This window comes from Bombina bombina, chromosome 3 (genome assembly GCF_027579735.1).
Source record: "Bombina bombina isolate aBomBom1 chromosome 3, aBomBom1.pri, whole genome shotgun sequence".
NCBI lineage: Eukaryota > Metazoa > Chordata > Amphibia > Anura > Bombinatoridae > Bombina > Bombina bombina.
Window position 1 is genome coordinate 442,752,379 of NC_069501.1, and position 13,185 is coordinate 442,765,563.

Consider the following 13,185-nt stretch of genomic DNA (forward strand, 5'->3'; position numbering starts at 1 on the left):
ATAAATAGGTAAAATTCGAATTCGAAATGAACATATCTATTATACTTCTATCATTTAATAGTTTTAGAAAGTAAAGGAAGGGTTGATTTCGAATTAAAATTCGATTATTAACAGTACTTGTAACTATAATAGATAAGATGTGCTAATTTCGAATTAAAATTCGAATTCGAATTTTACAACTTTGCAATAGTTTGAAATTCGAAATTAACATAATGTTACATACAATTCGAAAATAAAACAATAAGTATAATAAATAGGTAAAATTCGAATTCGAAATGAACATATCTATTATAGTTAATAGTGCTGTTAAAATTCGAATTTTAATTCGAAATCAACACTTCTATCATTTAATAGTTATAGAAAGTAAAGGAAGTGTTGATTTCGAATTAAAATTCGAATATTAACAGTACATGTAACTATAATAGATAAGATGTGCTAATTTCGAAATAAAATTCGAATTCGAATTTTACATCTTTGCAATAGTTTTAAATTCGAAATTAACATAATGTTACATACAATTCGAAACTAAAAGAATAACTATAACAAAGATGTAAAATTCGAATTCGAAATGAATATATGTATTATAGTTAATAGTGTTGTTAAAATTCGAATTTTAATTCGAAATCAACACCTCTATCATTTAATTGTTAGATTAAGTGATGGAGGTGTTGGTTTCAAATTAAAATTTGAATTTTAACAGCACAAGTAACTATAATAGATAAGATGTGTTAATTTCGAATTAAAATTCGAATTCGAATTTTACACTATCCTTATTGTTTTAAATTCGAAATTAACACAATACATACAATTCGAAAATAAAACATAACTATAACAAATATGTAAAATTCGAATTCGAAATTAACATATCTATTATAGTTAATAGTTGTGTTAAAATTCGATTTTTAATTCGAAATCAACACCTCTATCACTTAATAGTTAGATTAAGGGATGGAAGTGTTGGTTTCGAATTAAAAATCGAATTTTAACAGCACAAGTAGCTATAATAGATAAGATGTGTTAATTTCGAATAAAATTTCGATTTTTACATCTTTGCTATAGTTTTAAATTAGAAAATAATACAATAATACATACAATTCGAAAATAAAACAATAACTATAACAAATATGTAAAATTCGAAATTAACATATCTAATATAGTTAATAGTTGTGTTAAAATTCAAATTTTAATTCGAAATCAAGACCTCTATCACTTCATATAGTCATATAAAGTGATATGTGTTGATTTCGATTTTAAATTCGAATTTTAACACCTTTAGTAATTAATAATAGAGAAGATAGTTCATTTAGAATTAAAAATCGAATTTTACATCTTTAATAGTTAATAATTCGAAATTAACACAATAATAACTGAAATTCGAAATTTAAAAAATTAAACACATCTATCACTTCATATAACTACTATATTGGCCTTAAATTCGAAATGAACTCCATAACTATAAAAGATATAACATTTGAAAATAACACCATCATAACTTTATTAAAGGGACATGAAACCCACATTTTTTCTTTCATGATTCAGAAAGAGCATGTGATTTTAAACTACTTTATAATTACTTCTATGATCTAATTTGCTTCATTCTCTTGATATCCTTTGCTGAAAAGTATATCTAGATAGCATCTGTAGCTGCTGATTGGTTGCTGCACATAGATGCTTCGTGTGATTGGTTCACCCATGTGCATTACTATATCTTCAAAAAAGATATCTAAAGAATGAAGCAAATTAGCTAATAGAAGGAAATTGGAATGTTGTTTAAAACTTGGAATTTCAAATAGAAAAAAATACAATACAATACAATCTACATAGGTAAATATAGCACTACAGCATTATCAACTCATCAAAATGCAAAGCCAAAAAAATGCATACCATTTTTAAAAAAAAATGAAAAAATCCAATTAAAAAAAATAAATATATTAAAATAAGCTTTTTACATTACAGTACCTAATTATACATATCAGAGTTCAAAAATCTCAAATAAAATCGAGTATATATACAATACATATAAATTAGAACCTAGTCAGCATCACTGGCTGCCAAATTGCAAATTTGCCCAATTCCATACTACAACACAGGACTAGCAGGCAGCACAGTAAAAAAGAAACAACACTACATTACAACAATTACAACATCTCTATGATGAACATCAGTACTTCTCAACCACAGTCCTCAAGTTAACCTAGGCTAGTAGTAAGCTATCTTTATAACGTCTTAAAAGGATTGTCTAGTCAAAATTAAAGTTTGCTGATTCAGACAGAGGCAGAGCATGCAATTTTAAGCAACTTTCAATTTTACTCCTATTATCAATGTTTCTCAATTCTCTTGGTAAAAGTGAAAGAAATATCTGAATCATGAAAAAAAAAAAAAATCTGTTTCATATCACTTTAACTGGAGCACAGGTTAAATAATCAGTAACCATGGTAACTAAATTGGCCCTCACCTTAGGTACTGATTATTTCACCAGTGCTCTAGTTAAGACAGCATGAAAATATGGGCTGTATTTTGCCTATAAAAATAAATAGACCGCATATTACCTCCACAAATATTGATGAAATTGATTGAAGATGAAGATAACAAATGAGTCTTCTCACGGCGTGCAGTCCACCCTCCACAGTTGTGTAATGTGTCCACACAAAATTCCAAAAAAAGATGCCACAGGAGCAAATAGATAATAGTATATAGAAAAAAATTGGTATCCAAATAATCCAACACGAGTACACGACCACAAAACCAGTACGCCCTTCTCCAAAACTAAACCTTTCAAATGAAATGTTAAGAGCTACATCTATTTATAACATTTACATATGGGAGGGAATAACTTGATTTAAATATTTAAATTCGAATATTAAATAATTCGAATTCGAATATTACATTTAAAAATACAATTTTAGTTAAGAAATACAATTTCGAAATTAAAATCAAATTCGAAAATTTCGAATATTTATAATATAATAGCATTATTATAACAAATTCGAATTTGAATAGTACATTAGAAAAGCAAATACTATTTCGAAATTTAAATCGAATTCGAATATCTCATTACAAATAGTATATAATATATTCAATCGAATTCGAATATAACATTTCGAATTAGAATATGATATATCTCATCGAATTCGATTAGAATCGAATTCGAATATTATATTTCGAATTCGAATGTGAAATATAGTTTTCGAATTCTAATATAATATTCGAATTTGAATAGAATAGAATTTGAATATTATATATCGAATTCGAATGTGAAATATAGATTTCGAATTCGAATATAATATTATCCAAAATAAAACATTCTATTAATAAGAACGAATATTTTCGAATGTAAGCGAAAAATTCGAAAACGAACATTCGAAAATCGAATGTTAGAATGTTAACTAAACATTCGAAATTCGGTTCGAACGAACGAATATCGGAAAATTCGTTTTAAAATTCGAATGTTTAGAAACATTCGCCCATCCCTAATTTTTATATAAAGACACGTATATAGCTTTGATTATGGGCACTTTTAAAATGTTTACATTATATATATATATATATATATATATATATATATATATATATATATATATATATATATATATATGTGTGTGTATATAAAGCCCTGGGACAGATACTCACTATTCCCCTTGCTTTTGTGCAGATTATATATATATATATATATAGATAGATAGATAGATAGATAGATAGATAGATAGATACTCTCATATAGCTATATTGTGGGTACTATTAATTGCTAAAAAATGTATATATGGTCCTGGGACAGAATATCACTATTACCCTTGCTTTGTACTCAAATATATAAGGGAGTCTCTTTCTGCCAAGCCAGCTGTAGTAGTTTATTGATTAGCTCAGCTACCTAGCAAGCAGAAGGTTTTAAAAATTGAATCCAGCTGCAGCTAATTACACATTGATTGTGCCTTCACGAGTTGTTTTTTTTTGTTTGTTTTTTTAAAACTATTCTGAACTAAGTTCCTACATTAACTTTAGTTTTCAAAAGAGCTTTATTGATGTTAAAAAAGATAAATACATACATATAGCTTGAACATGTAGCTTTTGAATTAATAATAAGACATAACGTTATATCATGTTGATTCACTACATTGTGTATATAACAACTTGTAAAATACATCATGTGTAATGACTTTAGCATATTAGGTTAATCTCTTCACATCAGTGTTTTGCTTTTAATGCCTAAACAGCAGTATCAGCAGAGCTCTTTTACTATTCCCCATTATCTTAATTGGAGGCCACTCTTGGGCCTGTTCTTATACTTGAATATATTCCAGGGGTATTATCAAACATGAAACATAAAGGAAAATTTACTTATAAACGCCTAGCACCATATTTAAAGTTATTATGAAACTGCTTATTTCTACTTAATATGGATGCTCCGGTCAAGACTGGATATTATATTAACATATAACTCACAAAGGAAAATAGCCATTTTTATGTGCTAAATATATAACTTCATAACGAAACAACTAATAGAACATCTACATTAAACCTGTTCTCAGTATACATACTTCACATTTTTGAGCCTGGGTAACTGCGTGCATATACCTACAGCGACATATCAGATATCACGCCCTGGGCAGAAAGCAAAATTACAAGATATGGTTTATATAGCTTACTTCTCAGGTATGGCTCATGTTAGTATCAAAGGTTGATAAACAAGCGCCCATCAACAGTCCCGGCCGCAGACCGCAGGAGGGGCGCCAACGTCACCCACCCTTTTTCCTTACTTTACTCTGGAGCAGCGCATGCACCATCAACCCCCTTTTTTTTTTTTTTTCAGGTATATTTTTATGTCACCCTTGGGGCCCCCCCACTAAACCCCGCAAGAGACACAACTAAGCGATAAGGGATACTGGCGCACTCGCTATGCCTACCTTCCCATGATTCTATATTTAGTTCTAAGGTTTTCTTGTAGCGTGACTTAGTGTGCGTATATTTGACCAGCTAGGATTAAATGTAAAACAGCAACATCCTGTACAGTCATCATAGTGTAAGCATCAGTATACATGAATAAATCAATTATTAAATCAACAATATAAAACATTTAGTGATACTTGAAAGTCCTCAGGCTGGCTTTGGCTAGTCCCAGTAATGCTGAACATCGATAAACATTTTAAAACCAACGATATAAAACAATATATATTGATACCAATAGGTCCTCAGGCTGGCTTTAGTCTGTCCCAACAGTGCTGCTTTATGGACTGTCTTTTAGAGACAATGCTGCTGGGGTAAAGAGATATGTCCAGCATCTCAGATGATAGAGCAAATTCTGTTAGGGCTGATGTGTTGTCGTTATATATCCCAAATCGGAAGTCTCCCCTGTCTCCCCGCTCAGCGGGTGCTTCTGTGGCGTGGCCGTTTAGCCGTGAGTTTATTTGAAATAAGGTGCTGAGCTTCTTGATGCGATTAGGGGCCGCTGCTCTGTTAGCTCTGGCGCCATTCCTGTGTTTAATAGGTGGATTCGCGCTGAGAGATATTTTGAAAAAAGGGCTCCTCTGTAGCCTGTCAGTCGCTTGCGGCTTGTCAACTTGCTTGGTCGACTTCTTTCGGGATGCAGCCTGGAGCGATGCCTTTGCACTAGCTTCAATTTCTCTTTTGTCCAGTGGAGGGGAAGCCGCGGGAACGCTCTTAACCGCGACTCCCACCTCCACGACTGCCACCACTTCTTCGTTCGCTCCACGCTTTGAGCTGATGTGCTTCATATGTGATTGTATTAAAAAGTCCCAGGGGGCCCTTTGTAATAGATCCATAAAGCGTTGCTCCATCTTCTCCATCAAACTATCAATGCGGGTCAGGCAGGTAATTTCCGTCACGGCAGCCATGTTTGTTGCGTATTAATAGTTGATGTCCACAGGTTATCTAGTACTGGGGAGATTCTTTATGCACCAGAGAGCTAAATAGGTGTGAGAGATTTATATTTGTTAATACCAGTCCTGACAGTTACCCTCGGTAAACCGAGGGGGGTAGCGCTGCCTGTCCTGAGCCGCCGCTCCAGGCCTTTACCGTCCACTCTCGTGTCCCGGCGTCAAAAATACAGAGATTAGTCCAGCTATTGCCTGCCCACTCACAGTACCAGTAATACTGATCCTTTTGTTTATGTATATCACTGTAAAAAGTACCCTCCACCGGCGGATTATTGGGTGATCTGCAGGAGCACTGAGAAGATGCGACCGTCCACAGTCGCTGTTAGGACACGCCCCCCCCCGTTCCTACATTAACTTTATCTGTAAGCTACTTAAAGGGAATATCATTTTTTTCTTTCTTTAAAAGCTTTCTTAATGTGCTTATTGCTTTGCAATTGCTATTAGGAGCAGCAAATTCTGTCCGTAAACTTACACTCGAAACTGAGTCTCCTGAACACTTTTCTACCATTATTTAAGTGTGCTTATTATAAAACAACTGAAGTACTCTCTTCAGCTCATTTATGTGACTGATGTTTAGATTTGTTAAATGCATACTGACTTATCTAATATTTCTTTGGGTACTTATACACCTGTTCTCTATTCTCTATTTATTACAAGATGATGTTGGAAAAAAAGACATTTCAGATTTTTTTTTAAGTGATATATACCTTGATCTAAGGGATACTCTGGTATGTTCAGATGATGAGATTTCATCTAAAGAATGAGGATCCCTTATCTGCTGTAGAAACCTGATAAATTACTCTTTTTTATTTTTAAGTTGAACACATGGTTCTCTTTTTAAAGAGTTCTTAGTAACTTTAGGGGTTAAAATAATCTTAAATATTAAATATTCTGAGTATTCTTATTCTGGCTCTGACTTGATTGCTATGGAATGATTTAAACCGGAACAACAATTATTTCCAGTCTCTCAGAACTGTTTTTCTGATATCATTGTATAACTATTAAAGGGACACTCAGGTTAAATTTAATTTTCATGATTCAGATACAGCATGTAATTTTAAACAACTTTCCAATTTATTTCCATAAAAAAAAATGTGCACAGTCTTTTATATTTACACTTTTTGAGTCACCAGATCCTACTGAGCATGTGCAAGAATTCACAGACTATACGTATATGCATTTGTGATTGGCTGATTGCTATCACATGGTACAAGGGGCGGGGAAATATACATAACTTTGAAAATTGTTATAAAAAAATCTACTACTCATTTGAAGTTCAGACTAAGTGCTATTGCATTGTCTTGTTATCTTGCATTTGCTGATTATGCAAATCTAATGTGTTGACTGGTCCTTTAAGTTTGCTTCAGAATACAAATTATTTTATTTGTGATGCTGTATTATAAAGGTCTATGTCAAAAGCATGTCTGTAGCTATACTTACCAGGAGGACCCTGTAGCTTACATCCTGGAATGCTTAATATGGTGTCTAAAATCTATTTTATTGACTCTTTATTTTTCAAAGGAAAAAGATCACTACTATTACTAGAGATAAAGGAGCTTTTTTCCCCTCAAGACAAGAAGTCTACGGAAAAATATTAAAAAACTCCAATTTATTTCTGGAAGTGAGACCACACAGCTAGATGACATTTGTAAAATCCTAAACTATTGATAGAGGCATGGTATGTCTCTACTGCATAATACAATAAATTACTCTTAAAGGGCTATCAAGTCAAAATTAAACTTTCATGATAAAGATATATAGAACAGATAATTGACTCGTCTGTTCAAAGCAAGGTTTCTATGGTTTACTCTGGGGACCTAATGCACATTGGGACAAGTCCAAACAGGATAAGAAGTCGGTTCCCACCTCCAAAACTGCTATTTTAGTAGTATACGCACACATGCTCCATTATTTAAATTCCCCTCCTACTCTCTGAGTAAGCAGTGAAATGTATTATAAGTGTGGAATTCTGTCAATGGCAGTTTTAATCAGGAGGCTTGGGTTCAGTCTGTCCCACACCGCTGAGCTCAGAACATTATTCTCAAGAATATTACATTGGTTTAAGAACAAGGCCTCCAAAAGAGAGTTTTTATTCTTTAAAACTGTTTCAGATTTAAGGACGATTCAGTCTTGGCCTCTGTGGAGATATGGGAATATTTATTCAAGTGCAATGCAAGAACAGGGAATGTGATTTTAAATAAATCTCTTCATTGTTCCAAAGAAGGAAGACACCTTCAGACCAATTTTGGATCTTGAACTCAAAACAGTTTGTAATAATTCTATTTTTGAGAATGGAACATACAGAACTATTCTACCTTAAGCAAAATTAGTTTATGCCCATATTAGATTAAGGGATGCTTACCTTCCTAATCCAGTTTACTCGAAACATCAGTTTCTAAGGTTTACTTTTCTGGAAAAGCAATCAGTTTGTTGCTTTTCCATTATGGTCTAGCTACATCTCCAGCATACTGCCACAGTGCCTTGAATGCACCTGGTCCCGTCTGATCTCGGAAGTTAAGCAGGGTCAGGCCTGGTCAATACCTGAAAAAGAATAATATCAAAGTGCTGGGTAAACTTTTGTCTATATCAGAGCTCAGGGTATTGCAGTGGTTTTGCCACACAAATTCATTACCTGTATGATATCGTGGTACAAGCTCAGTCCTTTCCTTTAACAGAATATCACCCAAAACAACTATTGTTGTTTCTTCAAACTAATTCAGTGTCCATTTTTCTCTAACAGAGTAGAGACAGATAACACTGGTGTTTTCCTATCTTCAGTCTCTTTCACTCCCTTCAGTGGCTCTGTGAATAGAAGGTACTAGGTCTCATAATTACAGTTATATGTTAAATTTCACATGAGACCTCTTCAGCTTTATACGCTGCGTCAGTGATGCATGATTTATATCCAGCTGTCTCTAAAATATTTTAGATTCCAATACAAGCTAGTCTCTGATTCGGTGGCTGAATCATTAATTTATTATTCAGGAGGCTTCTTACTCATCCTAACTGATCTGCAATTACCACAGATACAACTTTTCAGGTTGGAGAGCTGTTTGGGGGTCTCTGATAGTACAGGGTTTGGGATCTTCAGAGGCAAGGTTGCCAATCAATAATATAGAACTCTGTGAAATTCTCAAGCTTGGCCTCTGTTAATAAGGGAGGCTTATCTCTATTTCCAAACACACAATGTCACAATAGTAACTTCTGCCTACCATCAGGGGGAATTTACAGATCCCTATCCTTGTTGGAGGTGTCTTGGATTCTCTCTTGCGCAGAAGTAAATTCTTATGCCTAATTCTTATGATTCCCATCTAAAGAGTGAACAATGGGAATCAGACTTTCTCAGTCATTAGTCTCTACATCCAGGGGAGTGGTCTCTTTATTAGGATTTTTCTATCTGATTGTGGATCTTTGAGGCCTAACAAACATAGATCTTAGTGTCTCTTGTTTGAATATCAAGCTTCCCAGGTACTTTGCTAAGTCCAGGGGTCCTTAAGCAGAGGTAGTGGATGCTCTAGTAGTTCCTTGTTCATTTCAACCTGCTTATCTACTGTATGTTCTGCTCTGGTTCCTTTTTTTCAGAGTGATTTTTAAGATAGGACTATAAAATCATTTGTAATCCTGATTGCTCCAGTGTGGCATTTCAGGATTTGGCATACGGTGTTATCTAGTTCAAATGTACAGTTATTCGCAATTACATCTTCCTATGTGGTCAGGCTTTTTATCTCTAGGTCTCAGAAAACTTGTCTCTAGGAAAATGTATCACACACAAAGTTTGGAAAACTTACAATGATGTATAGATCATAATTATTCTGACATTCTTTTAGAATCCCTTGGATTCTTCAGTTTACAGGATGGTTTAGGTAAGGATTTATCTGCCAATAACCTGACAGGACAGATATCTGCTATTTCCTTTTATTTCTTGGAAGATTGCTAGTTTTCCTGATATCTCTTGTTTTGTTCAGGCCCTGGTCTGAATTACAACTAATAAGTGAAGTTGAATGTAAAGGAAAACAAAAGCAGTTTCTGTTTGTTTTATTAGGTTGTTAGCTTCTATTATGTGCTACGTATTTTAGGTATATCTTAATTTAAAATACTAATCTGCCTAATTTATATTTCCATTCTTAAAGTGAAGGTCAAGTCTGGCTTAGTCGCTCACTCAGTTCTGCAGTTAATTATAAATAACCTTGATGTTCATTCATGATTTATGCTAAATGTTGTCAAAATCTTTTATATTTTACTTTTGAATTCTCCTCCGTTGTACTTTTATTGTCCGCCTGCCATCTTGCCAGTATTGATTGACAGATTTTTAAGCTCTAATCTCCAATCTCCGTTTCCCCTCCGGGGCGTTCAGCCCCTTTTTCTCAACGTCATTAATCACTTATGCGCATGCGTTAAAGACAAACTAGCGTCATCAACCTCTCATGCTCGTGCATGAGACGTGCATGCGTATTCTGCTGCATTATTATTTGGATACATTTCTTCACTCACATATGGATACATTTCTTCACTCGCGCTTAGAGTCTTGCCAAAAGTATAGCGAGTAACACGATCGCATAGTAATCAATGAATGAATGTATTCATTCATTGAATACTATGCTTCACTGGTATGGACCATAAAATTTTTACGCATGCGTGATTGCGGGGCCATACGCATGCACAGTTTCGTTGCAGTATTGTGCACAAGCTTTTGAGTGACGTAGTGAGCGTGTGGGACCGTTTGCTACGTCACTAATACTTAATAAGGAAGTGGTGGAGGGGAGGAGTCACAATGTAAAACGAAGGTATTATATATTATGATTTTATACAAAAAGTAAAAACGATAGCCAAAAGAAAAGTTAGAGACTTTAATGACAATATGTTAATGTGTAAATGGCAGTGGTGCAGTAGCATAAAATTGACCTTCACTTTAAAAACTTGGTAGTTGAATAATATAATAATTTTATAAATGAATAAAATGAAGCTACAATTGCAGAAAATAAAAAAAAAACATTACAGAAAAACACAAAAAAAATTACCAAAAATAAAAAAAGTTATGCCTATTCTAAAACTAAAGCCCAACTTTAAAAAAACACCCCTCAAAAATAAAAAAAACCTGTACTAACACTCAACTATAGAAATAGCCCTTAAAATAAATTTTTGTAGGGCACTACTCCATTCTGCAAGTTACCCCCAAGATAAGAAGGAAAAAGATCAGAAGATGGATGAAGATAAAAGACCGCCGCCGGGATGAAGATGGACTGCTGCTATATTCAACTTTGCTGAGTGTAATCTTTGGGTTTTAGTGACGGGTTTAGTGACAGGATTTTTTTGGTGTTTGTTGTTTTTTTTAGAATAGGGTTTTTTTTATATTTGTTTTAGGCAGAAAAAGAGCTAAATGCCCTTCTAAGGGCAATGCCCAGCCAAATGTCCTTTTCATTTAGATTTTTTTCTGTAATGGTAGTTTTTTTATTTCCTGTAATGGTAGCTTCTTTTTTTCTTCTGTAATGTTAGGTTATTTTATTTTTTGGTTAAGGCTAGGTTTTTTGGGGGTGTAACTTAGGGTGTATGACGTTAGGGGGGTTAGCTGGTTAGGGGGTTTAGTTGTTAGTGGGTATTTTGTGATGGGTTAAGGATTAATAGTGTAGTGGGGTAGTTTATAATGTGGTGGTAGGGCAGTTTAGGGGTTAATAGAGTAGAGGGGTAGTTTGAAATGGGGGTTGTGCCAGGATAAGGTTCAATAGTATAGTGGGGACTTTGTAGTGGGCTATGTGGTGGGTTAGGGGTTGATAGTGGGGACTTTGTGGTGAGCTATGTGGCGGGTTGTGGGTAAATAGTGTAGTGGGGACTTTGCAGTGGACTATGTGGTGGTTTAGGTGTTTATAGAGTTGGGGGTTTATGGCGATTTGGGTAAACATGCTAGTTTGGTTCTTTCCACTTTTCTCTTTCCATTGAAGTCTGAGGGGGAGTACAATAACGCAGTTGTGGCATTCTAACTTCTGCTCTTTGCATGCATGGGGTTAGTGCACAAGCCAAAAATATTTACTTTCAACTTGTAATACACGTGCTACCCCACAAGCGTAAAGAGCAGAAGTCGAGTGGAATTAGCATGCAAGCACTGTCACACCGCTCTAGCAATGGTGTGACAGCATTGCCAGGGGTTGTGTCAGGTCCAGATGCCAGGGGTTGTGTCGGGTCCAGATGTGTGTGGCGCTGACGTCATCTCTGCACGCTCCTGATGCCGGTCGGACTGGTCTGTGGCGCAAATCCTGCACATATGTAAGTTCTTCTACAATTATCTGTCACTGCCCAAGTATAGGTGTTACTTTGCGTGCTCCTTCCTGGGTGTGACAGATTGTTGTATTTTACTGCCTATTTTTGTGTATGATCCATGCCTGCCTGACTACTCTGCCTGCTATACCCCTTAACTGCTGGATTGATATACTGCTGCTGAACCCTACCTGTTTGACTACTCTGCCTGCTATACCCCTTAACTGCTGGATTGATATACTGCTGCTGAACCCTGCCTGTCTGACTACTCTACCTGTTATAACCCTTAATTACTGGATTGATGTACTGCTGCTGAACCCTGCCTGTCTGACTACTCTGCTTATTAACCCCTGTTGTTCTGGATTGCCTCTTTGTTACTGAACCCTGCCTGCCTGACCATTCTAGTGGTGTGCCCTTGGACTGCTTTACTGTTGCCAAATCCTGCCTGCCTGACCATTCCAGTGGTGTGCCCTTGGACTGCTTTGCTGTTGCCAAACCCTACCTGCCTGACCATTCTAGGGGTTTGTCCTTGGACTGCTCTGGAATTGCCGCTGGGGACTGTCCTGTCTGTGGTGAGTGCTGCCTTCCTCATCTTACTAACTTTCTCTGCTCTGGAATATTCCCTATCATTCTGTCTCGATGCCGGGATAACAAGACTACTGGCTGAGTTTCGGTCTGATAGAGGAGTTTCCCACGAGCATTACAAGCGCTAATTATAGCTACACTCATAATCTAGCCCATAATGAAGCATTTTAGATAATAGAAGTAAATTGGAAAGTTATTTAAAATGGTTTTCGCTATCTGACTTATGAAAAAAAAAATGGGTTTCATATCCCTTTAAGAAGCATCCATAGATGAATAGTATTGGTCGTAACAAAGCTAGGAGAGAAAGGTTGGAGTAAGAAAGATGGCAGATGGGTTTGGATTATTTGAGAGAATTAAGAGATTTGGGTGACAGTGTATGTGATGAATTTGATGAAGCAAAAGAAGTTATGAGCAGATATTTTAATGAGAAAGGTAGGAAGGTTGTGATGCAGGCGTGTTT